Raw genomic sequence first — 27,964 nt, 5'->3', positions numbered from 1 at the left:
ATCTTGCAGTTCCCCATTGGCTCCTACCCCAGACCTCCACGCATTAGTTTGAAGGTCTGATAGGGGCACCTGTGTGAAAACCAGTGTGTGAATATAGGTGTTCCATTTAATTGGGAACAACGTGTGACTGGGATCCAAATCACATCGAGTTGTTCAATTTGAAAATTGCCTTCAGACAGACATCTCCTAGTTCAGGGGTAAGCAACATTTTTGAGTCCATTTGGCAACTTGAAAAACTGTCCAGGGCACCACCACAAAATGGCTGCCATGGGAGGCGTTGCAAAGGACAAGTAACCTGCCTAAAAGACTGAGTACAAGGCAGAGATGGGGCCTGAGCCCTAAGACATTAAAGAACTCCTTTGAAAACACTGTTTTCAGAACCAAGAGAAACCTATTTTACAGCAATCTCAGTTGCTGGTAAGGAAAAACAAAATAGTGGGAGGGGTAGGGCACCTTGGTGGGCATCAAGAAAGGTGTCTGGGGGTGCATTCATGCTCATGAGCAACACATTGCCTACCCCTGTCCTAGCACTATCAACCAAAAGGCATTGTGTAGCTATTCCATCTTTCCCTCCTGAATAGACTCTGTTAAGAAAAAGGATAGGATAACTAGTGGGAAAATGCAGGAAGGTTACAAATAGGGATGTTGGAGAAATCCACAATGGAACCAAATGAGTTCAAATTTTCATCAATCTGACCCATGGATTCCACAGCAGACCAGCTTTCCTCCGGTTGGGCGGATTCCGTGGACTTGCAGACAGATTTTCTACCTTTCCCGAATTTGCACAAATTTCATCACAGAAAAATACACACACACAAAAAAAAACCCTGGCCAAAAATGTACATTTCCCCCATAGGCTAAAGTGTGAAAATGTGCATTTTGCATGTGCGAAATTACACAAATGGGCTTTTGTGCAAATACAAATTTGCACAAATTCAGGAACACCCCCATCCCCATTCCAGCAATGGGCAGACAACGGAATGAAAGGCACCTGACAATCCATAAAACACAGACGGAATGGATTTTACACAATCCACACATTCCTAGTTACAAATGGAAGACACCTTCTGGACTTCCCATAAAATTCCATGTTTGAGGCAGGGCACAATAAAAGTCTCATTGGGAATCACCCCGAGTTGCTATTATTGCATCTTGATCAGGCCAAAGTAAGAGTTTCTAAGGGTAAATTCACGCATGCATATTTGTCACTTGATGAGTGCAGCACGATTTACACAGCTATTGTGAACCAAATGCGGCAGTATGAGCTTTCACATCATGTGACATCTTCTCAAATGCAAGACATTTCAGCAAAGGCAGTTCACATGTTCAGTGGTGAGTCACTGAGTATCTTGCAAGCTTGTGAAAACAAGCCCACATTTTGGAGGAGGCCTGCTCATTATCCATTCTAATCATTTTTTTTTTTTGGCCAGAATGATGACAGACTAAAATACTGGGACCATTGCATTTCATCAACAAAGGAGAACTCTCCCTGGCTTCCAAGGTCTGTTTTAATTAATACCTAGGGTACCAAAGCTCTTCAGGCTATTCCCTTTAGAGTCCTGTTTAAATAATCTTCTCTTGCTGATCCTAAGTTTAATTTTAGTGGGAGTGGCTCTGTGTCCTCCTTTGTTAAAGGTAGTAAGGGGTTCATTATTTTTAAATAGCCCTGTCCATGAACACAGAGCCTAAACATCACTCGGTAAAACTGATTCCTGGTGGAACTCAGAAACGAAACAAAGGAAAGAGAAGGGTCACATCTTTTGTATGCATGTACCCATTGTACAACACGTTTCCATGCACTGTAGGAATGCATGCACTTTTCTTTGCACATTGTCCAAATGTGTGCACACTGTCAAACATATTTTGTCTTGCCTTGTATCGCAATCTTGGAAATGTATGGATTTCCAATTGCAAATTGTGTTTGGGCCATGTTTGCTTCCAGGATGTATGAATTGGGTAATCTCACATTAAAATGTGAAGCCAACTAATTCCTCACCCATCCCTATTTGTGGACTTCCTGGAGGCATCTGGCTGGCCACAATGAGAAATTGTATACTGGACTAGATGGAGCTTTGCTTTGATTCAGCATTTGATTCATTAATGGTGTATCTGATTCTGACATGATTTGGGAATTATGTTCCTTTTAAAAAACAGAGTTGGATCTTTTATTTTTGAACACATGTGGATGCTGATTCTCTCCCCCTGCCCCACCCTAATCCCACTGTATACTGAAGTTTTCATAGCTTTGGTGTTGCTTGTGTCTTAGATAAGAGAATGACTTTGATTATTATTAATAAAGCACATTTTGAAAACAGGCTCAAAAAAGAATGAGCTCATTAGAGGAGTGTTCATTAGATCCTGTTGACATTAAACCCATTAGACCAATTAACATTCCATTAAAATGGCACGGAGTCTTCCTCAGAGCACCAATGAGTTAATTCTGTCCCATGATAATTGCTCCACAAGCACCTGAGATGTGTATCCTCAAAGGCTGGAATTAACGACATCCACTTCTTCCAGAGAAAAATAAGCCAGGACTAATTGTGAAGCTTCAAGGTACTCGGGCTAGGCAAAACAATGGATTCACATCGTTTCACTGGCATGGCGCAATGTTTTGGCCAAATCGTTGACTGTACCAGATGCGAATGTTGCATTCTCTGCTTAAAGGCCACAGAGTCTGTGGGAACATGCAATTTTTAAAGTGAAAAAGTCGGTAGAACAGAGATGGCAAACCCGTGGCCACTCCCTCCAGATGTTGGACTCCAAGTCCCATCATCCCCAGCTGCCAGGATTCCTTTAGTCCTCACTTTATTTATAAGCCTAAACATACGAGCTGTAGACTGAAGACAGACGAGAGGCTTCAGTCTACAGCTTTTAATCCATTACTTCACAGGGTCAAACAGATGCAAATTGTCAGTGACTCTCAGTCTACAAAGGAATGCCTTCAGGGGAATCAAAAGGAAGTTACGAGAGTTGTCTGCCATTTGAAGAGGGAGGGTGTGTGACTAGCCTAACATAAGGGGAAGGAGGTCCCTCTCTTCTCGTGAGGCCTATAAGCGCAGCTTTTCACGCAAGGCCAATCAGGTAGACCGTCTAAGTTCTGCCCCGGCCTTCTCTCTGTTTGCTCTGCACCTGCGTCTGGTGTCTATTAGGTCATACTCCCCAGACCCCACCTCCTCCTGTTTGCTGCCTCTCATGGGTGTGTGTGAAGAGGGACTCTCATCCTCAGCCAGCTGGACATTTGTAACATGGGAAGCCGGCCTACTCATATCTGGACTAGCCTGGGAAAACACCTCCCCCATGTCTGGCGGTTCTCCTTCAGAAGCTGAACTGCTATCCCACTCCCTGCACTCAGAAACACCCCTGACACCAGCTAGCATGGCCAATGGTCATGGATAATGGGAATTGTAGTCCAACCGCATCTGGAGGGAGGGCCCCAGGTTCCCCATCTCTGCTGTAGAAGAAAACAAAATACAAAGACCAGTGCTCAATTCTGATGTTGCAGAATCAATACATAAAATGTGGCTGAACTATTCCTTATCCAAAATCACAGTTTAACTCCAAGTGCTTGTTTTATCCAAGCTGAACATTTCAAAAGAAAAAAAGTCATAAATGCTTTAGAGTTTAATTCATCTCTGGTTAATATAGCACTAATGAATTCCTGGCCTAAGCCTACATAGCTCTGAGTGAAGATAACAGTTATTCATAGATTGCAACTCTAAACATACTTAGAAGGAAGAGAGGCCAGTTGAACATCAAGGGACTACTTCCAAGGAAACAGGTTTAGAACTGGGCTATCAGGGTTGGATCCAAAGAACCCTGATGTTCAAAAGCATTCAGAAATTGAAGGGGTGCAGAACATGAATGCTGGAGTGTTAACTGAGGTTGGCTGCGATCAACATATTAGTCTAGTGTCCAGGCTCAAATCAAAGTGCTTTTCTTGGTCGTTCAATCTCTAAACTGCCTGTGACTGAGATATCTGAAAGACCACCTTCTCCCACGTGAACCTGCCTTGCCAATTAAGATAATGTGATGCACGGCTTTGGTTGCCGCTGCTTTCTGAATTCACGTGAATGGCTACCAGTGAGAGGGCCTTTTCTGTGGTGGCACCTAAACTGCAGCACTCCCTCTCTAGACATCTTCACCTGGATGCATGTCTCTGATAACTGTTAGGTACCAGAGGAAGTCCATCCTCTGCTTTGAATGGCATTTTGAGATCATTTTAATGGACTTCTGTTTTTTTTTTTAATTAAAAATCTTTTCTCATTTTGGTTCCTGGCTCTGCTGCTTTCCTGTTTGTGCTTAGGGCTGGGTTTTTTTGTTTGTGAATTATATTTTACAAGTGGAAGTGCTCCTGCCCACAGTTCCAACCACCCAGCCAGCCATGCCCTTTTGAAGGAGATGCCATTCCATCCCCTCTGGTTTTCCATTCTCCTCCCTGCAAATCAGATAGTATTCCATGCCTATTGAGCATGCTCAGTCCTCCCTGGACTGTTTTTTGGATTTAACCCTCTTTGATTTTTCCTAACTTTGTAAGGTACTTCTGCAAAGCTTGGGGTTACACCAAACCCACTGATACCTCCCTCTTGTGTGCAGACAATGCTGTTTTGGCTATATAAGGATCCAGACTTGGAAATTGATTTTGCTGTTGGTATATAACAAGGGCGCAGAACTCCAGGCCTAGGCCCTAATCCACCCATCCAGGGCTCCCCAGATGGCCATGCCCACTTGCCTTGGCCCCACCCCCTTTCCCCTGATCATTACTCCTTTGGTGTTTTTCTGGTTTTTGTGCACACACCCCCCCCCCATTTTAAAAGGTTGAAATATCTCTGCTAAGGCTTTCTTACTGGCAGTAAGAGCATTTAGCTAAAATATGTTGTTCTTGTTGGAAGGGGTGTCACCTTGGTTCATACTTTCATCTTTGGTGGGAATGTTCTACAGTGAGGGAGTTTTGAAACATGGTTGCAGATTACTGTCAGGAACAGCTTTATGTTAGACCACTAGTAACTCCTGCTGCTTCAGCTTTTTTAACCTAATGATTCTGGATTGCTGCATAAAGACCTTTTGAAGCAATTGTATACAGCTGCATAGGGATGTAGCAGGCGCCCGACCGGGTCCCGCAGTCTGTTGCCCCCCCCCCGCAACCCCCAGACTGCGCTCGCCGAGCTGCTATCCTTGCTCGTACTCCTGCTCACGCCCTCCTGGACTCACCGTGATCCCATCCTGTGAGAGCCCACCATTTTCTCGCCTTTTTTTCTGTGCAAAAGAGGGAGTTTTGAAAACGTGCAGATTTAAATACGTGCAGTTTGGGGCCGGGAAAGCTTAATAGGCACAATATTAGGGGCATTATCTAGAGGCATTATCTAGAGGTGAGTCCAGGAGGGCACGAGCGGGTGCAAGTGTGGGTCTGGGGGATGGGGGGACGGGCAGGAGCCCAGAGAACCTGAGCTGGGGTGTGCTCACAGATCCCTACAGCTGCAAAGTTACATATGGCATGTAACTGAAAGTCCCCAAAGCAACCAACCAAAGAGCAGTGGATTAATACAATTTGGGAGATGATGGGTATGTATAAACTTACTCCGCAAGCGCAGAGAGCAAAGAATCCTAACTTGAAGAATGATATTATGGCACCATGGTTTCCATTCATTCCATATGTTGAAGCACTTCAAATTTTTGATAAAGTTCCAACAAAGTAGAGTTGCCTGTATTTTTTCTGATTGATATGCACAGACACACAAAATGGCATACACTTATGCATGCTCCTGTTATATGCTGCTGTAGAACTTGTACTTTTTACTTTCAATAGATATTGAGCTCCTACTTAGGTCATTTTATTGTAGAATGTTCCATAAGCAGATCTGTTATAGACTAAGATTTATGATTAGGGAATTCCTTTGTTTATTTAGTGATTTTTGGTTTAGCATTATGTACAGTCTCCTTTTTGTCCTGTTCTTGTTTGTTTGATGAGGACTGCTTCCCGGCAGTCCATTTTTCTGCCTCACTGTGAACTGCAACCTTCCCTAACCTAGTGTCTTTGAGATGTTTTAGACCCCAAGGCCCAGCAGCCCCAGCCAGCATGGCTAATGGTCAGGGATGGTGGGAGTTCTAGTCCAAAACATCTAGAGGGTACCAGATAGTGGAAGTCTGATGCAGTGTGTAACACAGTGCATAATTAATGATGACGGCTTAACTTTTAGCTTCCCCTTTCCACATAAGGTGGTGTTTGCTGCAACAGTCTCTGTTTACTAAGGGCACTTTATTATTATCCGGTCCCTGTCAGTGGAGGCTGGTGTCTCCAGTGATGCCAATTTTGGTGGAGCTCTGCATCTGTTCTGGGTTTCAGTCAGAACCAGCCAGAGCTCTAAAGGTGCTATCCAAGGTGCTTAATGCTACTCCCCATGGCTTTAGCATCCTGGACAGCACCTTTAGCATTCTGGCTGGTTTTATTTATTTATTTATTTATTTCATTTCTATGCTGCCAATAGCTGAAGCTCTCTGGGCGGTTCACAAAAATTAAAACCACAAGATACAACATAAAACAATATAAAATATGAAACTTAAAGCTACAGTATAAAAGCACAGCCAGAATAATTACTAGCAGCAATGGAAGGATTTAAAATACAGAGTTAAAACAGCAGAGCTAAAAGACTAGAGTGCTAAAATGCTGGGAAGATAAAAAGGCCTTCACCTGGTGCCAAAAGGAGTACAATGTTGCCACCAGGTGAACCTCTCTAGGGAGCTCATTCCATAATTGGGGTGCCACAGCAGAAAAGGCCCTCTTCCTGGTAGCCACTTGCCTCACTAAACTAAAATCCAGAATGGAATCACCACCCCGCCGAAACTGGAAGTATGGGAGACTGCCATTGCAGCAGCCTCCAGGAGAACTCTCCCATGCTCCCTTGGGCTTTGAGCCCTGGCATGCTGCTATCCAATGTGTCAATGTGATGGAGAGGCAGTGAACAGCAGCAAGGGGGAGGAGCAGAACCATCAGGAGGCTCCAGGGATTGGCAGCAGGCCTGCTATTGAGGCCTGAGCTGTGGCAGGTGCCCAGTATTGCTGACCCCTGACACCAGTCCGGGATATAAGCCTAAAGGAACAACTAGTCACTTATCCTCTTTTTCCTTCCTGTTTCCCTTTCCTGGCACCTCTTAAAAAAAATCCGTTTGTTGCCAAGTGTCTTTAAAGCCTGTGGGAGAGTGTGCCCTGAGATGCTGATGACTGCTGTTGACCTGACATCACATGTTACAGCATGCGACGGTGCATGGATTTGCATTGGCACAGTGAGCCAAACAAGGTTTTCTCTTAACACTTGAAAAGCTTTTGCATGTCTGACGACAACATGCAATTAAGATGTGCCCGGGAGCTCAGGGGCGCAAGCCTATGGACGGCGCTCTCATTGCTTGGAGGCCCCCAACTCTTGAGGCTTCTGAGATTCCTCTGCCCTGCTGGGCTGAAACCGGCAGGACAGGAGGAGCAGCAGAGGCCATCTTTGCCTCCCCATCCTCCGATCTCCTTTATTTTTGCTTCGGAGGGGGAGGGAAGGCAGCCTGAAGAGGCTCAGGAAAAATCGTATCCTGGCCTCTCCAGTCTCCTCCCCTCCCTGCCCACTGGAATGCCCCCCTTCCCCTTCTCCAAAGCAGAGGGAAGGAAGCCAGAAGAGGCTCAGGAAAAATTGTATTCTGGCCTCTCTGGTCTCCTCCTCTCCCTGCCCACTGGAATGTCCCCCTTTCCCCTTCTCCAAGGCAGCCAGCACTGTTCTCTCTGCATTGGTTGGAGATGTACAAAAATGTACAAGGGGGGCTGAAGGGCTGTGTGAGCCAGTCCCTGTGGGGCCCCCTCATATGTTCTTTAAAATTTTGTATGCATGAGAGAGAGGTGCTCTATGTTCCCCATGGGACCACAATTTATCTGGGACAAGGACCAGTAGAGTCTGGTGGCTCCGGTTTCAGTGGGGCTGTGTATTTTTTATCTATTTATTTATTATTGCATTTATATCCCGCCTTTTTTCCTCTTGCAAGGAACCCAAGGCGGCTTACATTATCCTCCTCCTCTCCATTTTATCCTCACAACAACAACCCTGTGAGGTAGGTTGGGCTGAGAGTCTGTGACTGGCCCAAAGTCACCCCGTGAGCTTCCATGGCTGAGTGGGGACTAGAACCCGGATCTCCCAGCTCCCAGTCCAACACTCTTGCCACTACACCACATTGGCTCCATATCCATTCTGTATATGTATGTATCCATTCTGGGTTTCAATCAGAACTATCCAGAACTCTTAAGGAGCTATCCAAGGTGCTGTACCCTATCCCCAGAATGGGTTTGGCACCTTGGATAGCTCCTTTAGAGTTCTTGCTGGTTCTGACTGAAACCCAGAACAGATGCAGAGCTCCACCAAAATTGGCATCACTGGAGACACCAGCCTCCACTGACAGGGACCGGATAATAATAAAGTGCCCTTAGTAAACAGAGACTGTTGCAGCAAACACCACCTTATGTGGAAAGGGGAAGCTAAAAGTTAAGCCGTCATCATTAATTATGCACTGTGTTACACACTGCATCAGACTTCCACTATCTGGTACCCTCTAGATGTTTTGGACTAGAACTCCCACCATCCCTGACCATTAGCCATGCTGGCTGGGGCTGCTGGGCCTTGGGGTCTAAAACATCTCAAAGACACTAGGTTGGGGAAGGTTGCAGTTCACAGTGAGGCAGAAAAATGGACTGCCGGGAAGCAGTCCTCATCAAACAAACAAGAACAGGGGTGGAGGGATATTTCTGGTGACAGAAATCTCCTTCAAGTTAAGGCAATGGATAAAATTCTACATGTCTGCAGTTTTCAGAAATTATTTTCCTTTGGGTTCTCTTATTGGTGTATTGTGAGAAACAGACAAAAACCAATTTCCTTGCCTGGAGAACCTTTTTTCCCCTGCAGAATCCTGCAGTAAAAGTTAGTTTTCGGATGAATGGGCTTGGATGTATACATCTCTTCATGGGTAATATTGAGTAATACCATTTGTTTTACCACCATGAATGTTGTTGCCAGCATTCTGAAGAGTGACATAAACAGACGGAAGTAAAATGTTGCTTGGCTGAGGCTAAAAGAAATATTTCTCATCAGGTAAAGCTTTGCTTGGCTGAGGCTAAAAGAAATATTTCTCATTGGGTAAAGCTTTGCATGCCCTCCCTAGAAATACGCATTTGGGATCTAAAATCTCTCTCAGCATTTGGGAACCAAGTAGAAAACATTTTATTTCCCCAGGGGTTTTGGCTAGGAACATTGTGGTTTTAGAGAACTCCAGCAAACCACTCTAACAAAATGTTAATATCCTAAGAAGCAAAAAATTGAGACAAAATTGGGACAAAATGGTTTATTATTATTATTATTATTATTATTATTATTATTATTATTTAACAGAGATAGGTCAGGACAGGGTTGTAAATCTGATAGCTCAAGGATACAATAACTGGAAAAGAGCCAGTGTGGTGTAGTGGATAGAGTGCTGGACTGGGAGCTGGGAGATCTGGGTTCTAGTCCCCACTCGGCCATGGAAGCTCACTGGGTGACTTTGGGCCAGTCACAGACTCTCAGCCCAACCTACCTCACAGGGTTGTTGTTGTGAGGCTAAAATGGAGAGGAGGATTACGTACACCGCCTTGAGTTCCTTAAAGAGGAAAAAGGGCAGGATATAAATGTAATAAACAAAAAATAAATAAATAATAAATAAAATATTTGAAAATAAACCCCACCTTTCCACTGAGTGGGTGATGATAGATTTCTCATGTGATGTGTTAAGCCCTCTGACTCCCTCCCGGATTAAACCTTTTGGCTAAAGACAGAATACTCAAGGACTAGTTGCAAAGCATCATCACAGCTAATCTCATGTGGGAAACTTTGGCGCTTCAGCAGCCTCGGCAAGTTGTTCCCACCTCCTCTTTCCCCTGCCCTGGGCAAGCTTTCTGGGCTCTTGGTGGGCAGGGGCAGGGGAAGCAGAGGGTGCTTCAAGTTTAGGGTGGCAATATGTCCTATGTTACAGAGTTCAGTCTTTTGCAAATCACCCAGAGCTTCAGCTAGTAGTAGTAGCAGTAATAATAATAATAATAATAATTTGAAGGGCTGTCGGAGGAATGTCCTCTATTTCAAGGCATCCTCTATTTGAAGGCAAGTCTGGTAGAGTTAGAGAACCACAGGAAGCCGGGAGAGTTGGGAGAGCAGAGACCTTGACATTAGCCTTCAACAGTTAGCACCTAAACAGAAGATTCAGCAGGCAGGCAAATAGGTCATCTGGTCACAGTGTTATGGTGAGATCTATTGTATTTCTACTGAAGTTATGGTAATCCTTTCTAAAACCTTTCTAAATTCCATATTTACCTACCCGGACATTAAGATCATCATATGAGGCCCTTCTCCAGCTCCTCCATCAAATGAGGCAAGGCAGGTGGCTAAAGGAGAGAGGAACTTTTCAGCAGTGGCATCCTGTTTTTGGAACGCTCTCCCCAGAGATGCTCACCTGGTGTATGGTCTTTCTGGCAGTAGGTGAAGACGTTTTTATTCCCTCAGGCATTTAAAGAATTATTTTAGTGCTTTTAATACTCTATTCTGCATCTGGTTTTAGTTTGGTTTTATGATGTTGTAACATTTTTTTTTCTTTCCTGCTGGTTTGATCTTGGTTTTATTCCACACTTTTTATTTTTTGTTTTAATGTTTGCACTGTATGTTTTTAGTGTATTGTACACTTCCCAGAGAGCTTTGTTATTGGGCGGTTTAAAACTACAGTTAGTAAAATAAATAAAAATAAATGTGTATTTATACATGTCAATTAGCATATGCAGATTTATGCACATTGATGTCCTCTTTTTTTTGGTGATGCATGCCCTCTTTTTGGAGAAAAAGGTGGCAACCTTATTCAAACACTCACAAGACTTTTGCAAGGGCTCAAGCCGAACATTCTCAAAAGCTTAACCCATTTCAAGCTGAACATGTTTTTGCAGAGTTGGTCGTGCACCCTTTCATTTCTCACATTCTACTACCTTAGTATTCCAGTACCTCATTTTCATACATATGTAGATTAGGCCTAAACCTCTTGTGAGTTTAGGCTCACAAACTCACCACCTCAACTCCAGTCCCAGAATGTAACCACCCAAATTATCTGGACCAAAAGTAGGAAGACTAATAATGATCCATGTTCTGCCCTGTTGTCATCTTCATCCTCCTTCAGCCAGGTCTATGTCCATGATGTGTTTGTTCTGACAGACTCAGCATGAATGTGGGTGGGTAGAAGTCAGTAAATGTATACAGGTACAGTGAGGGAAAGAACAGATGTGGAGAAATGCCCTGTCCAGAGCATCCAAAATGGCCACAGCCAGTTCTATTCTGGTTGAAATGTGACCTTAAGCCACATTCTGGTTTTTGCATATTCCAGAGGGTGGCAGCATGGTACATTATTGAATTGTCTTGTGTGTTGTATACCCCAAATGTGCTCCCTAAATCACAGCCCCTAAACATCCCAAGCTACTAAATCATGGGGGCCGCTTGTCTTAGAATTTACAGCTCTGGGTGTTTTTAGAGAATTGAACTTATAGTCAAATATAAAAACAAATAAAAATGAGAGACAGCTGTTGCTGATAACACTATATTTATCTTTGGGACACAAATTCACTTTGCTGCAATAAATATGCCAGGAACAGCATTCTGTTTGCTGGAAAGATTTGGACAGCTCTCTCTCACTGGGAACCTACAGCTATGAATCTTGAAATAATGGTGTAAAGCTGTCACGGACTTCATGTGATTCCATGGATGTATCTGAAGGGAAAAAATACACATGATGAGACCTGCAAAATCCATTGAGGACTACAGAGTGCTGTGCTTGAACAGTATGGAGCCAGGGGAAAAAATCATGCTAGCCAGTCTGAGCATCACAAGGCCGAAGTAGAGCAAAGAAAAACAGAGAAATCCTGCAACCAGGGTTGAAAATGGGGAGTATTGTATGAACGTCCTCACTTCAGAATGTCTCAGCTAATTATGAGCTGAGCCCAAGTCTTCCTAAAGTTCATATTTCCCAGGAATAGAAATACAGGCTCCATGAGGTCTGACTTGATGATCTGGTGATCACTGATTTGGTGATTTGGAATTCTGAAGGGCTGAAACACTGAGATTTAATATCTTGTATAAGGATTATGAGAAATTAGTTTCAGTGCATTTTTGGTCAGGGTTTACTAAGTTCACACTTTCCAGACTGAACATGACTTCATTTTTGTGTTCAGTTTTCCCCAGTATCCACTGCAAATTTTGGAAAAGTGCAAATTTTGAAGGATAACTGAGTTTCAGTTCATTATATTGGTCTAAAAGTGTGAAATTTAGGTACATTTGAATAAAACTGTAACCCTAATACATTTCTTCATCCCTAATTACACAAGCCTGTCCTGGTTTGCACCTGTTTTTTTAAGGCCTCAGTTTACACTAATCATTATATGCACTAACTCATGCATGTCTGTGCACACTCACAGCAAGGCTCCCCCTGGCACTGTGCCACATCTCGAATCCACACACCTGGGCAGCATGAGCTAGCCTTGAGTGTATATAGGGACCGAAAGACCATGATCACTGTCAAGAGAGTAAAAGCCAGGAGAAAAACAGAAGCAATGTCCTCTGCAGAAACAGAGAAGTTTGCCTTCATCCCTTTAGCTCATCATGCAGAAAGATCTAAAAACACAGCTGACCGGCCAAGTCCAGCTCTCTTAACTGACGGCTGTTCCAATTTAGCCAAAAGTGACCTCCAGAGATCCTTCCTTACCCTGAACTCAATCCATCTGCAGAAAAGGCAGCACTGAGAGAAATGATCCTCATACCCATTGTGTGTTTAGTTTCTGTTGATTAATGGCATGACTTCATGCAGCAGTAAAAAAAATGCCCAGTTGGAATATAGGCTGCTGAGTCACTCAAAAGAAAATACAGCAGACTGCAGATGACTGTGAATAGCATTTATTTGGAAAACATGCCACTCCAAGTACTATAATGGTAATAGCGTAAGTTTTATTCATTCTCTCTCCTTCTCTCTCTCTCCTTCTCATATATACACACATGCACACATACATTTGTGCACACAATGCACCCCCCACCCCCACACAGACTTCTTTTATGCTGCCTTCTGCTCCGTCATCAGCCTCACATTGACTGTAAAATCTGCAGCACCCAAAATGACCACCTTTATATGGGTCTATGCAGGCAGAAGTAGGGAATTATTACCATCTTGACATCAGAAAAAGAGAAGGTGTTCTTCATTCACAACATTCCTTTCCTCTCAGCAAGAAAAGTTCTCCAGCGGTTTGCCCTATAAACACAATCCGTGGTTGATGTCTTTTTTCTAATCAGGATTAACTGCCCAGATGCAAATCTAATGATGGCGAAACTGTTGTAAGAATGCCCTGCAAGGAGCAAGGGTTAGTTCATTCATACAGGGATGTTTACCAGTTCATGCTCGCCAGTACACGACTTGGAGCAGCAAGCAGTGGACTGCATGTGCGAATGAGCCACGATACATCAAATGTTGAACACACAGATGCAGACATGGTCCCCCACCCTCCTTCTCAGAGCACAGGGATGGAGAGGTTTAAACCTCCCCTCCCCGCTTGTTGAGATATAGGGTTCATAGGAGGTGGGTGGGTGGAGGTGTCGTTCCCCCCACCCTCCGCAATCTCTACCTGCCACTACTTGCATCAGTAAAACAGATAACTCAGAAGCCAGGGAATAGCAGTTTCCCCCCTGGAGCCTGGTTTATTAGGTGGGCTGTGGGGGAAAGAGGATGGGGGTCTGCCAGCTTTGGGGCTACACATGTGAGCCCTCTTTTTTAAAGGTTAGGCAGGTGGTGACTGCAACAAAGGGGCCTTTTTGGTGGTGGTGACCTGCTTCTATAGCACACTCCACTGAGTGCTCTATTTCACTATTAAGTGTTCATTTGGTGGTTTCACAGTGTATGTTCCATTTTTCCCCATTCTAAAAGGTTGCAATGCTTCTCCTACAGCTTAGTTACTGGCAGTTACTGGCAGTAAAAGCTTTAGGCCAATATATGCTGATGTTTTGGCCTCACCCATTTCACCCTTAGCCACACTCACCACTGAAATGCGGCTCCCAGAGCTTCTCCAAAATGGTGTTCTGCTGAAAGAGGTTCAGCAACCTGGTCCTAAAGAATTACAGGTAGCGGGCGATGGAAAAGAGCTCTTCTGCCTGAAACCCTGGACCTGTAGTGCTGCTGTCAGAGTAGGCAGTACTAGGTTAGATGGACAACCAGTCTGATAAGGCAGAAGGAAGCTTCCCACTGGATGTTTCTAAGTCCCCCTATGGCTTAGGGCCAATGAGAAGTGTGTGAGTGTGTGGGGAATCGTACCTGAGCTGACCAAAGATAAACAAAAGAAAAAAAATGATAAAGACCCCAGGTCTGGGGCAGAATTACTAAGGAGAAATGGAGGAGGAGATGGAGATGGAGACAGAGAGAGTGGCGGTTGGTGGCTCTGATTTTGGTGGGGCTGTGAATCCATTCTGGGTCTCAGTCAGAACCAGCCAGAACTCTGAAGGAGGTATCCAATGTGCTGAACCCATTTGGGGGATAAGGTTCAGCACACTGGATAGCTCCTTTGTAGTTCTGGATGGTTCTGACTGAAACCCAGAGTGGATTCACAGGCCCACTGAAATCGGAGCCACCAGCCTCCACTGGATGGAGAATGCTGCGAGCCTTCAAAAGACAGTGAAAAGTAAGCAAGGGGATGTTTCATTCAGCCCCATGAAACACCACAATAAAAGTAAGACACACAGCCCACACTTCTCCCTGTATAATTTGAATGGGGGAAAGGTTAGGGAGCAGGTCAGAGGGACTTCCTCCCACAGTCTCAAGATGCAGAAAGAAAAGCTAAGCCCCCAGAGGTATACAGAAGAGGCTGCAATTGCTGGGGTAAAGTGTGTGTGTGTGTGTGTGTGAACTCATGCATCCGCACTGGAAAGAAAGATCGCCCCACTGTTTGGAAAGCATGGCTGTGCCATATCTGCCTGCCCATCCCTTTCTCTTCCTTGTGCATAAAATTCACATAAAGTATTGAACAGCTGAAACACCAATTTAATTCTGCACCACAGTGTCTCTCCATTCACGCTTCCTACTTAATCCTTTTCATCTAGCTGCTCGTAACTTCTTGATCTTCAAATCAATTCCGTAAATAGCGGTTGAATATTTCATTATTTTCCTGCCTGGTTTCCTGCATTTTGATGGCAAAATCCACTACCTTTTGTAGCGCTTGTATAACACTGCCTGATTCAGCGCATTCCAATGATTTAAGATGAAAGAGAACCCACAACTGATGCCAACTGATTCACCATCTCCTGGGCCAGCTCTTATTTCTTATGGCATTTGCCTACCTAGTGTATCCAAAACTTGCCATGTCAGTTGTTGTTGGTGGTGATAAAAGGAAAATGGCCTCCCAATGTTGGTTATGGAGGAGACCTATAGTCCATAAAGCAGGGGTGGAAACCTCTTCTGCTCAAGGGCCAAATTAGATTTCAGAGAAGCTTTGGGGTGGGGGGCACATTTTAGAGGTGGGTGGGGTTGAAGGAAAAGGGGGGTGGAGTCACAGGTAAAACGGGTGGGATCAAAATCTGAAAATACCAACATGCTTTAGCTCAAAGCTTTTACTGCCAGTAACTAACCTTTAGGAGAGGCTAGGGATGGATGGATTCACCCAAGTCCCCCTTGCACCCCTGCTGGCCAGCCGCCCCGTGGCAGCTCGTTCCTTTACATAAAGGGCCTTTTATGCAAACAGTGGCCTTAAAGTGGCCATTTACTCAAGATTACAGGTGTAAATGGTGTGCGCTGAGTTGGGCAAGCATGGCGGTCCAGGTCTGGGAGGCTGAGCGCAGGGGGGGAAACAGACTCCACCCCCCTCTCTGACGCATGTGACATCCCTAGGAGGGGCATTTCAACCTTTTAGAATGGGGGGGGGGAACTGCACAAAAGCCAGGAAACCACCAAAAGCCATTGACCCCTAAAGGATCAATGGTTAGGGGAAAGGGAATGGAGCCAGGGGAAGAAGGCATGGCCATCTGAGGAACCCTGGAGGGCTGGATTGAGACCACAGGAGGGCCAGATTTGGCTCCCAGTCTGGACGTTCCCCACTCCTGCTATAAGGAGTATCTCTCCTGACTTTGTCACTTTCTGGAGAAAGAAAATCAAGACCAGGCCAAATTCAAGCAGATATACCTCAAAGCTTAGTTTATAAAAGAAATACTTGAAGCCAAATGTTTTTGTTGGAAGATGCTGCTGTGTGTCAGGGCTGAGCATTATTAGGCAGGTATCAGAGGTGAGTCAGGAACCAGGAGTTGAGTCAGAGAAATAGAGCCGAAGACCACGTTGAAATACACCACCGCCCGGAAGGCTGTTCTTCCCCTACCAATGTCCCAGCCCAGACAGGAGGTTTTTTCTAACCCTTCCTGTCCTGGGAGGACCAATGGCCATTCTGGATGGGCAGGGTCAGTCCAGAGCCCGAGGATACATGGTCTGAGAGATGTTTCAAGCTGCAGTACAGACAGCACACTATACAGGGCAACCGCGAACAGAAATGAAGGTTTTCCATTTCTAGTTCTAACTGCTAGTGACAACTCTCATGCCATCTGCATAGAGTAAAAAAAACCTCCCATTATCGTGATTCCCCCCCCCCGCTATACAAATTGCAGGTGTGGGCCCCCCCAATGCAGATCATGATCAGAATGTGTGAGTGTATTAAAAGTAACATTTAGTCTGGGCCCCAGTGGCCATTCCATCTGGTTATATGCAACTGGGAAGTCCTGGTAGCTGAGTTTAATTGTTTTCTCCTTCTCTTCCCATACCATCTTGCTTTTTTATTGTGTCTTTTAGACCGTAAGCAGGGTCTGTGTAATTGTTTAATGTTCGTATGATGCCTAGAAATGTGTAGGCACTTTATGACATCATCATCATATCATCTGAAATGGTACAACCCACTCTACTACTTCAGTATTCTTTTGGGATGGATTAATCTATCTGTTTCCAGTCTGTGCTAGTCTCACCTGTTTTTACGTGAAGTTCCATGCCATTCCATATCCACATTAATCTGCATTAATTTTGTCTAAAACCATCTCAAAATCCATAATTAAATCCATATTTTATTATATATTTAAATGTGCGTTTTCTCCCAAAATCCGTATTTAAATGCGCATTTTGATAGGTTAACTGCTAGTTAACTGCTAATAACCGCAGAGCAACATTTTGGGGAAGTGCAAAATCTGTTGGATGGCTTCAGTTAGGATCCACACATTCAGCAGGAAAGTGCAGATCATGACAATTTCTACAGGAATTTGTAAGGATTTCATTTCTCAAGCATTATCCCTAGGATTCTTACTACTGCAGTCTGCTGCATGCTGTAGACCAAGGCAAAGAGCAAAATTGCCTGTGGTGCAGGGCTGACACCAGGTTTGAGGATGGATGGTGGCCAAAGGGCCCCCTGGTAGTCCCCCTCCTGTCAGTGGGCCTTGTGGGGGAGGAAGGCTTATCTGTCTGTGGTGGCAGTGCTCCAAGCAGTGGTTTAGCCACTGGTTTCATTTCCCACAATGCTCCAGAATGATGCTAGGTCAGGGGCATTGTGGGGAATTAAAAAAAAGTGGCTAGATCCAGCTGCTGGGTGTTGGTCAGAGTGCTGGGCCCGATTTTTTTTTTTAGGGGGGCCCAGGGTGGCCATCAGTAGAGGATCTGGGTAGTTGCCTAAAGACCCTGACAATGGTGGCACCTCAAAAAAGGTTGTGTGAACTAGCACCTTGTGACCTTCTTGGCTGCAGAAGGATTTCACTATTCATTGCCAGCTTCGAAGAATTCACGCATATCTCTTGAGGTCTTTTAAAAATGGGTGGTCTAAAGATGTCTGAATCAGAAGGGGTGTGCGTGTGTGGGCACAATGGAGTGTGGTGTCGGGGGTTGGAGGAAGGTGCTGTAACATGTCTGCAGGTAACAAATACAAACAAGCCATTTTCTTCCCTCCAAAGGAACTCATCACAAGCCAATCTTTAAGCCTAGAATGCTCCAGGGATGTGCCTATAACATAAACACCATAATAACAACCTAATAATAGTAATAATAGAAAGACCAGCAACAGGCAGGGAGAACGTTAGTAGACAAGGTTAATGTACCTTGAACAGCAGCATTAAAAAACACTGTTGTGATCTGTAAGTGGATGGAGAAGAGGCTACAAAGATGGTAAAGTTTTTGCAGGTGGGGTGGTGCCCTCCAGAACAGAAAAAGGTAAAAGTTATATAAGACAAGGAAATGTGAAGTGATAATTACACTGGCAGACATTGACATAAAACTCGCTGTGTACCTAATAAGGGACTATGAAACACAATGTGAGTGGTTTTAAGGAGAAGTCATGTCCTCACACAAATTATGACATTTTCTATTGGATAAGTGGTGGCACAATTGCCTTCCCACTTATCTCCCCTTTCAACTGGGGTGAGGAACTTATCTCCCCTTTCAACCTGTGGTCCAAAAGCTGTTGGACTACAACTGCGAGGTCCTGCTGCTGCTCTCTGGCTTTCCCCCTTTCTACCCCAGGACAGTAAAAACACCAACGATCTTATTGGGGAGGTAAGATATGCTATCTCAGAACAATATCAGGACCTGGAGGAACCAGAGCTGTCCCTCTGAGGGAACGAGTATCTAGATGCACTCTATGGCATTGCCCTACAACAGGGGAATTGAACCGAGGAGCCAAATCTGGGGCCTCAATCCAGGCCTCCAGGGTTACCCAGATGGCCATGCCCACTTCCCCACATCATCTGGTGGTTCCTGCTTTGCATTTCATTTCATTTCATTTCATTTCATTGCATTGCATTGCATTGCATTGCATTCCATTTCTATACCACTCAACAGCCCTGAAGCTCTCTGGGCAGTTTACAAAGATCAAAACCTTAAAAATACCATATTATATGGTATAAATAATATAAAAATATTTACATACGAACATATAAATAGACAGCACATACATGTGCGCACACACATACACACACGGTGGTATACTAATGTGGTTTATTTAATTATATGTAAGAAAAATAGATATCATATGCAATATGTAAAGAAAACTACAACGGACCTAAGTTTAAGATTCCATAACCACAAATCTGCGATCCTTACCAAAAAACTGGAGCAGCCTGTTGCAAGACATTTCAGCTCATCTTCACATAGTCTCTAGGATTTACAGTTGCTTCCAACAGACCAAACAAAAGACAATGGCATGCTTGATAAAGGGGAAATAAATGTCTGGATCTACAGACTGAGAACTCTTAGTTCCAATGGCCTTAATCTGGAGGACAATTCGTAGGCATTATACCACTCATACCTACTTTTTTTCTCCTAAGTAACTTTCATCTCCAGGCATTCCAAACTGCCACTCCTGATATCCATTTAACAGCACAGCTACTGATGAGGGTGGAAGCCAAAACGTTTAGCTTAAAATATATTTTTGAATACTCAGTCTTTCTATCTATCTATCTATCTATCTATCTATCTATCTATGCAATTTTAAACAATTAACAATAGGAAAAATCCAGGACCTGATTTTTCCTTCCTGACCAATACTTTGTCTCCTGGCTTTTGAGCCCTTCCCCATTCCATTCTTAAAGGCTGAAATACCCCTCCGAAGGCTCAGTTACTGGAAGTAAAAAATATGCTGGTATTTGTGTGTGTGTGTGTACTTTCCACAGCTATTTCAACCATCGTGTGATAGGCCCCCACATAAAAGCTGTCAAGGTCAGCTGCCAGCCATCTCCTTCCTTCGGTGAGGGTGAAAGATGAGATATAGCAGGGATGGGGGTAACGGTGGCCCACCAGATGCTGTTGGACTCCAAGTCCCATCAGCCCCAGCTAGCATGGACAGTGGACGGGGTGATGGTACCTGAAGTCCAACAACATGTGAAGGGGTGCAGGATCCTCTCCCTTGACATATAACAAGCTCATATAGCAATATGAAGGTCCATGTATACTGGTTATATGGACTCTGTAGCCCTATTTGGGTGTTATCTCCCACATAATTAACAACCGTTGAAGAGGACAGTGGGGTGCTGCCCTTGCCATAACATCCTTGCCACCCCAGCCCCCCACCTTCCACATAGGGAGGAGTATGTAGGAGGGAGATTACTGTATACACATAGGCTCCTGCATTATTTAGAACCCTGATCACAGGGGTGTGCACAGACCCTCCCCTAGAGATGTGTTCTCCCCCACTATATGGACAGTGTGGGCAGGGGGGTGGGATATGATGAGGGGGGTGCTCCAACCTATCGCAATTTCATGTGAGCAACACCCAAATAGAGCTTCTGCGTATGTGTGTTGGAAGGTAAATGTAAATGAAAGAACTAATGTCAAGTATAATGCCATTCATTATCTAAGTCTTTGGTGTAGCCCCGTTTAGAATACTGTGTATAGTTCCGCTTGTCCCATCTAGAAAAGAAAAGGATATTGTAGAGCTGGAAGATGTACAGAAAATTAAAATGACCAAAGGATTGGAGCACGTCCCCTATTAGAAAAGGCTAAGGGGGAGTATCATGGTAGTCATTCATAACATTGTGGAAATGTGTGCCGGGGGAAGAGATCCCCTTTTCTTTCATCATACTGCAACTTGAGGCTCCCGGTGATTTAGAAGATGTTCAAAGTGAACAAAAGTGAACATTGGGATGATTAGGGAAGGAATGAAAATAAAACTGTTGTACTAAAGCCTTTGTACAGATCTATGGTGCAACAATGCTTCAAATACTGTGTGCAGTTCTGGTCAGTGCACCTCAAAAAGGATATGGCAGAGTTGGAAAAGGTACAGAAAAGGGCCACCAAAATGATCAAGGGGTGGAGCAACTCTCGTATGAGAAAAGGTTACAATTTCTGGGACTTTTTAGCTTAGAAGAAAAAGTGAGAAGGGGGACATGATAGAGGTGTCTAAAATTATGCATGGTGTGGCGAAAGTGGGGAGGGAGAGGTTCTTCACCCTTACTCATAATAGTACAACCTGGTGTTATCAAATGAAGCTGATGGGTGGGAGATTCAGGACACACAAAAGGACTTATATCTTCACACAGTGCATACTCAAACTATGGAATTTGCTACCATGAGATGCATTTGTGATCCAGATGAGGCTTTTATAGCCTCATTGCCTTGTCTTATTCATGGAGTTTTAGGGGGAGTCCAGACAACATCATCTTCAACTCATAATCTTCTTGTGTTCGCCCACCACTTCTTCCATCTTTTCTCTTACTGCAGATAATCCATTAAGAAAAAAAGGATGGAAAACTGCCCGATGCCTTCTCATTGGTAGCTCTACAAGCCTTCTGTTTGAAAACACCCATCGTGATGGCCGCCAACTTCAGAGGACTGGGCTGTTAGAAACTAACTGATTTATTATGAATGTTTATAAATGAATAAATTAGGTTGTGATCTATAACAGCTTGTACCACAACAATCTGCTAATCTCTAGGGTGCCAGAGAGCTGTTTAAATTTAATGGCCAGAAAGCCAACCCTAGCTCTCACAGAGAACTTTTGTACCAGCCTCTTTAATTATATTTATTTTCTCTGGTTCTTAATGGGAAAGTAGAGAGGGAAAAAAGCTACTAGTCCAATAGATCCTTTTTTGGGGGGAAAAATCAATGCTCTTCTCACTAGTCTAGAAAGGAGGACAGAGTGAACCTGCTATTTTTCCAATGCTTGTTAACAGTCTGAATGCAGTGAGCAAAGAAGACCTATTTATGGAGGTAGGAAAAAATTCCTGTTCTGACAGAAGAGCTTTGCCCAAAGCTCAGAACCTCCTGGTCACCCTTGCAAAATTCTAATTCAGCATCCAAATGTGAAGGAAACACCTGGCAGACAATCTTTGGAAACATATCTGGGGTTGGGGGGCACCTTGTAAAATATGAATTTTCATCCACATCACCACACGCACGCACGCGCACACACCCCTCGGGAAATGCAACGAACACCCTTGTTCACAGCTTCACAAACAGCCTTACCAAACTGTACGGAGGAATTAGCAGCAAAGACACCTAACTGCCTTGCTAGGTTGCATTTCTCACGAAAGAAAAAAAAAATTGCTAAAAAATCCAACTTTTAAAAAAGAGCACCTAACTGGAATGCATCCCCATAAACAGAAATCCATGTAACAGAATCTAAACAGCAACACAATGTAAAATGCACAAGGAATAGTGGGAAACCCATCTCCAACCTTGGGGTAGACACCTAAGGAAGCTGTGCACTGAGTTTTCCAAATGGGCATCTTAATTGAAGCACAGGCTATCAGCCAGATGGTGATTCTGATCCAAGTTATTGTGGGATAATTTGAAACAGTACTGAAATCCTTGCCATGTGGAAACTGGAATATGTGAGGTCAGACAGCCCAAGATGCTCATGTTACTTTTGCTGGATCGCTACTGAACTTTCAAAGGCAATTTAGTTGCCATTTTGGCTTGGATGATCAACAAATGGCTTTAAAAAAAAGGAAAAAAAAGAACAGTGACAGACTGGTCCTAAGTTTACTATTATTTTTTTTTAAAGAAATTATGACAGTTTAATCCAGCCCTTCTTCCAAGGATATCAGGAAAGTAAAGGAAGTTTAGAGCAATCAGGTGCCCTCTGAGTATGTTGGACTGCAGCTCCCATAATTCCCAGCCAGCGTGCCACCAGGTTGGGGAAGACTGGGTATACCAGCTTGCAGCCCCATCCCCTGGGCCCTTTTATCCTCACAACAACCTTTTCACCCTCATTGGCTGGTCTGCCTGGGCTGTGATCCCGCCCAGGCAGAGATAGCCTGGCTATAGTTAGCCACGTTCCATTAACATCCTGTCTGGACTACTGCAAGGTGATATATGTGGGGCTATGACTGGCTAATAGTCATTATGGCGATATATGCTATCTCCATAATCAGAGGCAATATGCCTTTGAATACCAGTTGCCCTCATGTCCCAGTTGTGGCCTTCCCAGAGGCATGTGGTTGGTCACTGTGGAAGACTGGAAGCTGGATTAGATAGGCTTTTGGTTTGATCCAACAGGGTTCTTCTTGTGTTCTTATGACTTTGAAAACAGTCTGTTAGCTTCTCTGCAATGTACTGCAGCCTGTCAACTTACTGGGACTAGCTGTACCAAATTACGGCACTTTCATTGATTTTATGCCAGTGGTTGATGTTTGCAGTGAAAAAAGTGTTGTTGTTGTGAACATGCACAAAAGCACAGGCATTCAGACAATGAGAGCCCCCTTTTCCCGGGACCAGAATCCAGGTAGGCTGAAAGCATGGAGTGGGATGTGGATTGTGCCAGCTAACCTCTGTGCATAGAGAGCCCATAAACACATGGGGATCGGGAGCTGGACAAGGAGATGTGATCCTGACTTGTCCTTGGACATATTCTGCCTACACAGATTTGGATTGTGAGAAAAGGGGGTGGGTGACGACTGGGAAGACAACCTAGGAAACAAGGGAGTGAAAAGGCAGGGTGGCGTTGGTAAAGACACTGAAAGAAAGGATGGAAAGTCCATGGTCTTCGAAGTGTGGAACTGAAGGGAAGAATGGGGGGAGAAGGCAGAGAGTGGAGTCAAAAAGACAGGAGGCTGAGAGACTACGTGCCAAAGGAGTGGGGGCGGGGGGAGGAGGCAGCTTAGAGAAAGGAGAGAGGTGGGGGAGAGAGTGAGTTCCACATCTCCACTGGAAACAGTGTGTGTTCTGTAAAGCTATGTTTAGAGGGGAATGCATTCGAATTTTTTAAAAGTATCATGCTTTTTAAAAACTAATCAGTTAAATTGTTAAAAGCCACAGGAAGAGATTTCTTCCTGGAGCCATAATACACTTAAAGTGTCTTCAAATTACTTCTTTCAGTAGAGAAGGAGACTGTTTTACATTTGAGTATTTTTCACCCTAATAGATCTCTTTTATTTTGTTTTTCCTAAACCAACATCCATTTCTAATGTGAAAAAACACAGAACTGTGTGTGTGTGCGCGCACGCGCGTGCGCGCGCGTGTGTGTATCTAGATGGAGTGGAGGGCAGACAAAGGCTAAATCCTATTGCTACATCCACACATGCCAGATTCAAGCTACTGAGGGGTTATTTTATTGCACAGTCCCATTTAAAAAATATTTTGGATACTCTATCCTACAAAGCATCACTATCAGTTCCATGTGTAAAGTAGCTTTTTGTTTGTTGGCTGGATTTATGGAAATCAATCTGCTCCATGGTTTTGTACGCGAAAGGATGGAAACGCAGTGCTTACTATAGAGTGTGCTCCGGGAGCCGCTTGTCTTTTGAAACTCTCCCCTCTGCCCTTTCTCTGCTGGTAACACAAAAGCCGCTTCTTCCAGCCAGAGCAGAGCCACCTGAAAAGAGACAGATAAAACCATCAGCTGGAGAGAAGAGGATGCAGCAATCTTTGAAAAACAACAACAACCGTCTGCAAAAGCAACAGAAGCTAAACTCAGCCTGGCTATTTCCATGCCGATCTTCCGAAATGCCACTGGCCATAGCTCACAGATTGACCAACGTCATAAATAGAAAAAAAGGTGGATTGTTTATCTGTTTGTTTTTCCAAGATTGAAAATCACAGGAACGGCCTAGCCAAATAGGCTCAGGGCACGGAACAGCCTTGCAAAAATGCCATGTGCCCTGACTGACACAATTTATCTCCATTTTACCTGTCTTTGAAAATAACTGTCATTTGGGAACACCCAGTTAGATAAACCTGTCTCTCAAAGATCTTACTATATAAATCCCATTCCTTAGGGCATGCCTCCTCATCCTGGCATCCTCCAGCTGTGTTGGACCAAGTTCCTGTTATCCCCATCCAACATGCTGGCTGGGAATGATGGGGGTCGTAGTCCAGCATATCTAGAGAGCACTCAGTTGGGGAAGGCTACCTTAGGGGATTTTATTTATTTATTTATTTATTTAATTGATTATTACACCTCTATCCCACCTTTCTTCCTCTCTCAAGGAGCTCAAGGCAGCTTAAATAGTCCCCCTCTTCTCCATTTTATCTTTACAACAACCCTGTGAGGTAGGTTGGGCTGAGAGTCAGTGACTGGCCCAAAGTCAGCCAGCGAGCTTCATGGGACTGCCGAGTCCCAGTCCAACACTCTAATCACCACACCACACTGGCTCTCCAATTGACGACTGACAAGACATTGACTGAAACCCAATAAATCTATTCCACTGATTAATTAGCCATTCCAATCTTGTTTCAAACCTATTAGTTGTGGTTCTCCCCTAATGAATTCCCACTAAGTTTATTAATTTGTCCGTTTTAGCTACATTCCATATCTTCTTATAATACCAGTTTCTGATGGAATATTGCATGTTTTCACTATTTTTATCATTAATCACAGAAGTGGGTGATGATATTGAAGTCCTGAGGTATGGACAACCTAAATTCATAATGCTTCTATGAGGTTCGTATTTAACCTCTGGGGACCTGTGTTAAGTGAACACACTGTACAATAGTTAATGTAGACATTTCAAATATATCCGTAAGTTTTTGTAGCCATTCATAAATACCTGAAACCTTTTTGTCATTTCAATGCCATTAAAAATAAATTTATTTCCACATTGCTGCTTACAGGGATGTTGCCTGGAGATATTCCTGTTCCTTATTCCTATTTCTCCATGCATTTCCCCCTTCAGTTTTGTTGAACTTAAGCAATCTTTGATGGCTGGGATCCAAAGAACTGTGTTGGGATATGCTTTATCCTGGTTTTTTTATCCACCTATTGGGACTTTTGCTTTTGTTCTCTTTGGGTGTTTACATATACAGAACCGGCTGAGTTCTTTGGAATCGATATCATTTCTTCCAGTGCCAGATCTAGGTTTGGGAGGGCTCTTGGGCAAGACACCCTCAATGGACCCCTAATTTCAGTGAGTCTTCCTTCTTACTACCATTGTCACCAGCTGCTATTGCTCTCCTTCTCATTGTTGCTACCACTTGCTTGCTAGGCAGGCAGAGAGCCAGTGAGCGAGTGGGCAGTGGCGTCTCCTGCTCCTCCTTCTCACCACCACTGTTGTCTAGGCCAGAGCAAGAGACAGCTGAACAAGCAGGTTGCGATGGTGAAGATGGAGAGCAACTTCAGGGAGATCTTGTCAGTGGGCCCCTGTTGGGTGCCCGACCATGCCTACCCTTAATGCTGGCCCTGATTTCTTTACTCCATTATTACAGAGAATTCAAACAACCTTACTGCCAAATCATTCCATTCTAACGTTTTCCCCATTGTCCTCCATCTAGTGATGTACAAAAGGCACTTACCTGGTCCCGCAGCTTGCTTCGCGGTGGGGGGGAGGCGCTTCGGTTCTCCCCCCGAAGTTCAGGCCGGGGAGGGAGGCGCCCCGCCCCGCCTCGCCCGGCTGAAATTCAGGCCGGGGAGAAGCGCCCCGTCTCCCCGGCCGCGAAATACAAAAGTGGGAAAAAAAACCAAAAACACACCCGTGATAGGCTACGTAACGATTTATGTAGCCTATCATGGCTAGATTTCCAAAGTCAGCCGTGATAGGCTACGTAAATCGTTATGTAGCCTATCACAGGTGACTTTGGGGAAAAAAAAAGCGCGTACGCAAATAGCGTTGCCCTTATTTTCTCCATAGTCTACGTAAATCTTTAAATAAGGAATGCAAATGGCGGTGCCCATGGGCGCCGCCATTTGCGTACGCGCTTTTTTTTTCCCCCCAAAGTCACCCGTGATAGGCTACGTAACAATTTACGTAGCCTATCACGGCTGACTTTGGAAATCTAGCTGTGATAGGCTACATAAATTGTTACGTAGCCATCACGTGTTTGTTTGTTTTTACTTTATTTTGTAATGGCGGCGGCGGCGGCAGCCGGTCAGAAGACCGGCCGCCGCCCCCGCCGAACCGCTGCCGAACTGCCGCTGGGACCCGCTGACATTTGAGGGAGGTAAGTCCCATCCCGGGGGGGGGGGCAGGGGGGCGGAGAATTTCATCGCCAATTTCGGGAGGCCGAATGCGTTGGCATTCGGCCTCCCCATGATTCGTGGAGAAATTCATGGCCATCCCTACCTCCATCCCTTTTAAAGACCAAGTCTGTGGTGATTCTTCTGACATCAGTGCTAACCAAGTTTTCACCTGTGACCTGGCTATTGCGCAACTGACACACCTGGTGGGAGAAGCAGCTCTTGAGGAAATTGCCGATGTGGCTGGCAAAGCCCCGCTTTTCTAAATTGCTTGCCTTTCTAATTGCAGTGCCAAAATAAATCATGGAACTCTTTCAAAAAGGTTAACGTTCTACCAGTCAGGTGTTCAGAAGAAGGAACAGATGCCTGGATTCACCATCCTGCTTCGCCATTCGTAAGGAACAACTGCACGCACTTGACTGCATACCGACTCACGCACACACACACACACACCTCGGAAAGGCCTTTGGCCAATTAATTATCTGTTTTTGCACCAGTCAATTATATTTACATATATCTGCATATTGCAATGCCTTAGTAAAAGGTGCTATTTTTGAAGAGCCTTAATTAAGGTGACAGTTTCTCTTATGTGATAACAATAATTTATAGTTAAATATAGGGAAGAGAAAGTCACTCTTGCCATTTTCCTTGCATTTCTGATGAAGGCAGTGCTTGGACTCACATAGGGTTAAGAATTTAACTGAACTAGGACAACTAAAGCCGAGCGTTCTAGGGTTCTAGTAGTTGCCCAGTAATCACCTAGTGTGTAGTTTGTTTGCAATATCAGCAAATGACAAGCACTCTTTTGACAATATACTGGAAAGTTTCATATTCCTTCACTCAAACAAAGGTGCTTTGGGAACACAAAAAGAAGTCTATTGCACAAACTAGCACAAGTCATTGTTGTTTCTTCAAACCTCTGTGAAGGCTTCAGTTGCTGACTTGTACTGACTGACCAAGGTTTGCAGCCTATCTTTTTAGAACATGGAGCTTGTTTCATTAGCTC

The 27,964-nt window shown here is 44.3% G+C and overlaps 1 protein-coding gene across 4 annotated transcripts in view; it reads right to left on the bottom strand.

The window, feature by feature from the left end:
• PKNOX2 (PBX/knotted 1 homeobox 2) overlaps positions 1 to 27,964 on the bottom strand; it is a 531,025-nt gene that overhangs the window by 161,806 nt on the left and 341,255 nt on the right. For all 4 annotated transcript variants that reach the window (XM_084803817.1, XM_084803819.1, XM_084803816.1 and 1 more), the window contains one exon: positions 24,279 to 24,381. The gene's annotated coding sequence lies outside the window, so the exon portion shown is untranslated. The remainder of the gene's footprint in view (positions 1 to 24,278; positions 24,382 to 27,964) is intronic.

This window comes from Heloderma suspectum, chromosome 6, assembly GCF_057233095.1.
Source record: "Heloderma suspectum isolate Gila_16-S chromosome 6, 16-S_ref, whole genome shotgun sequence".
In the NCBI taxonomy this organism is placed as follows: Eukaryota; Metazoa; Chordata; class Lepidosauria; order Squamata; family Helodermatidae; genus Heloderma; species Heloderma suspectum.
This window is presented reverse-complemented; position numbering and strand designations above follow the sequence as displayed.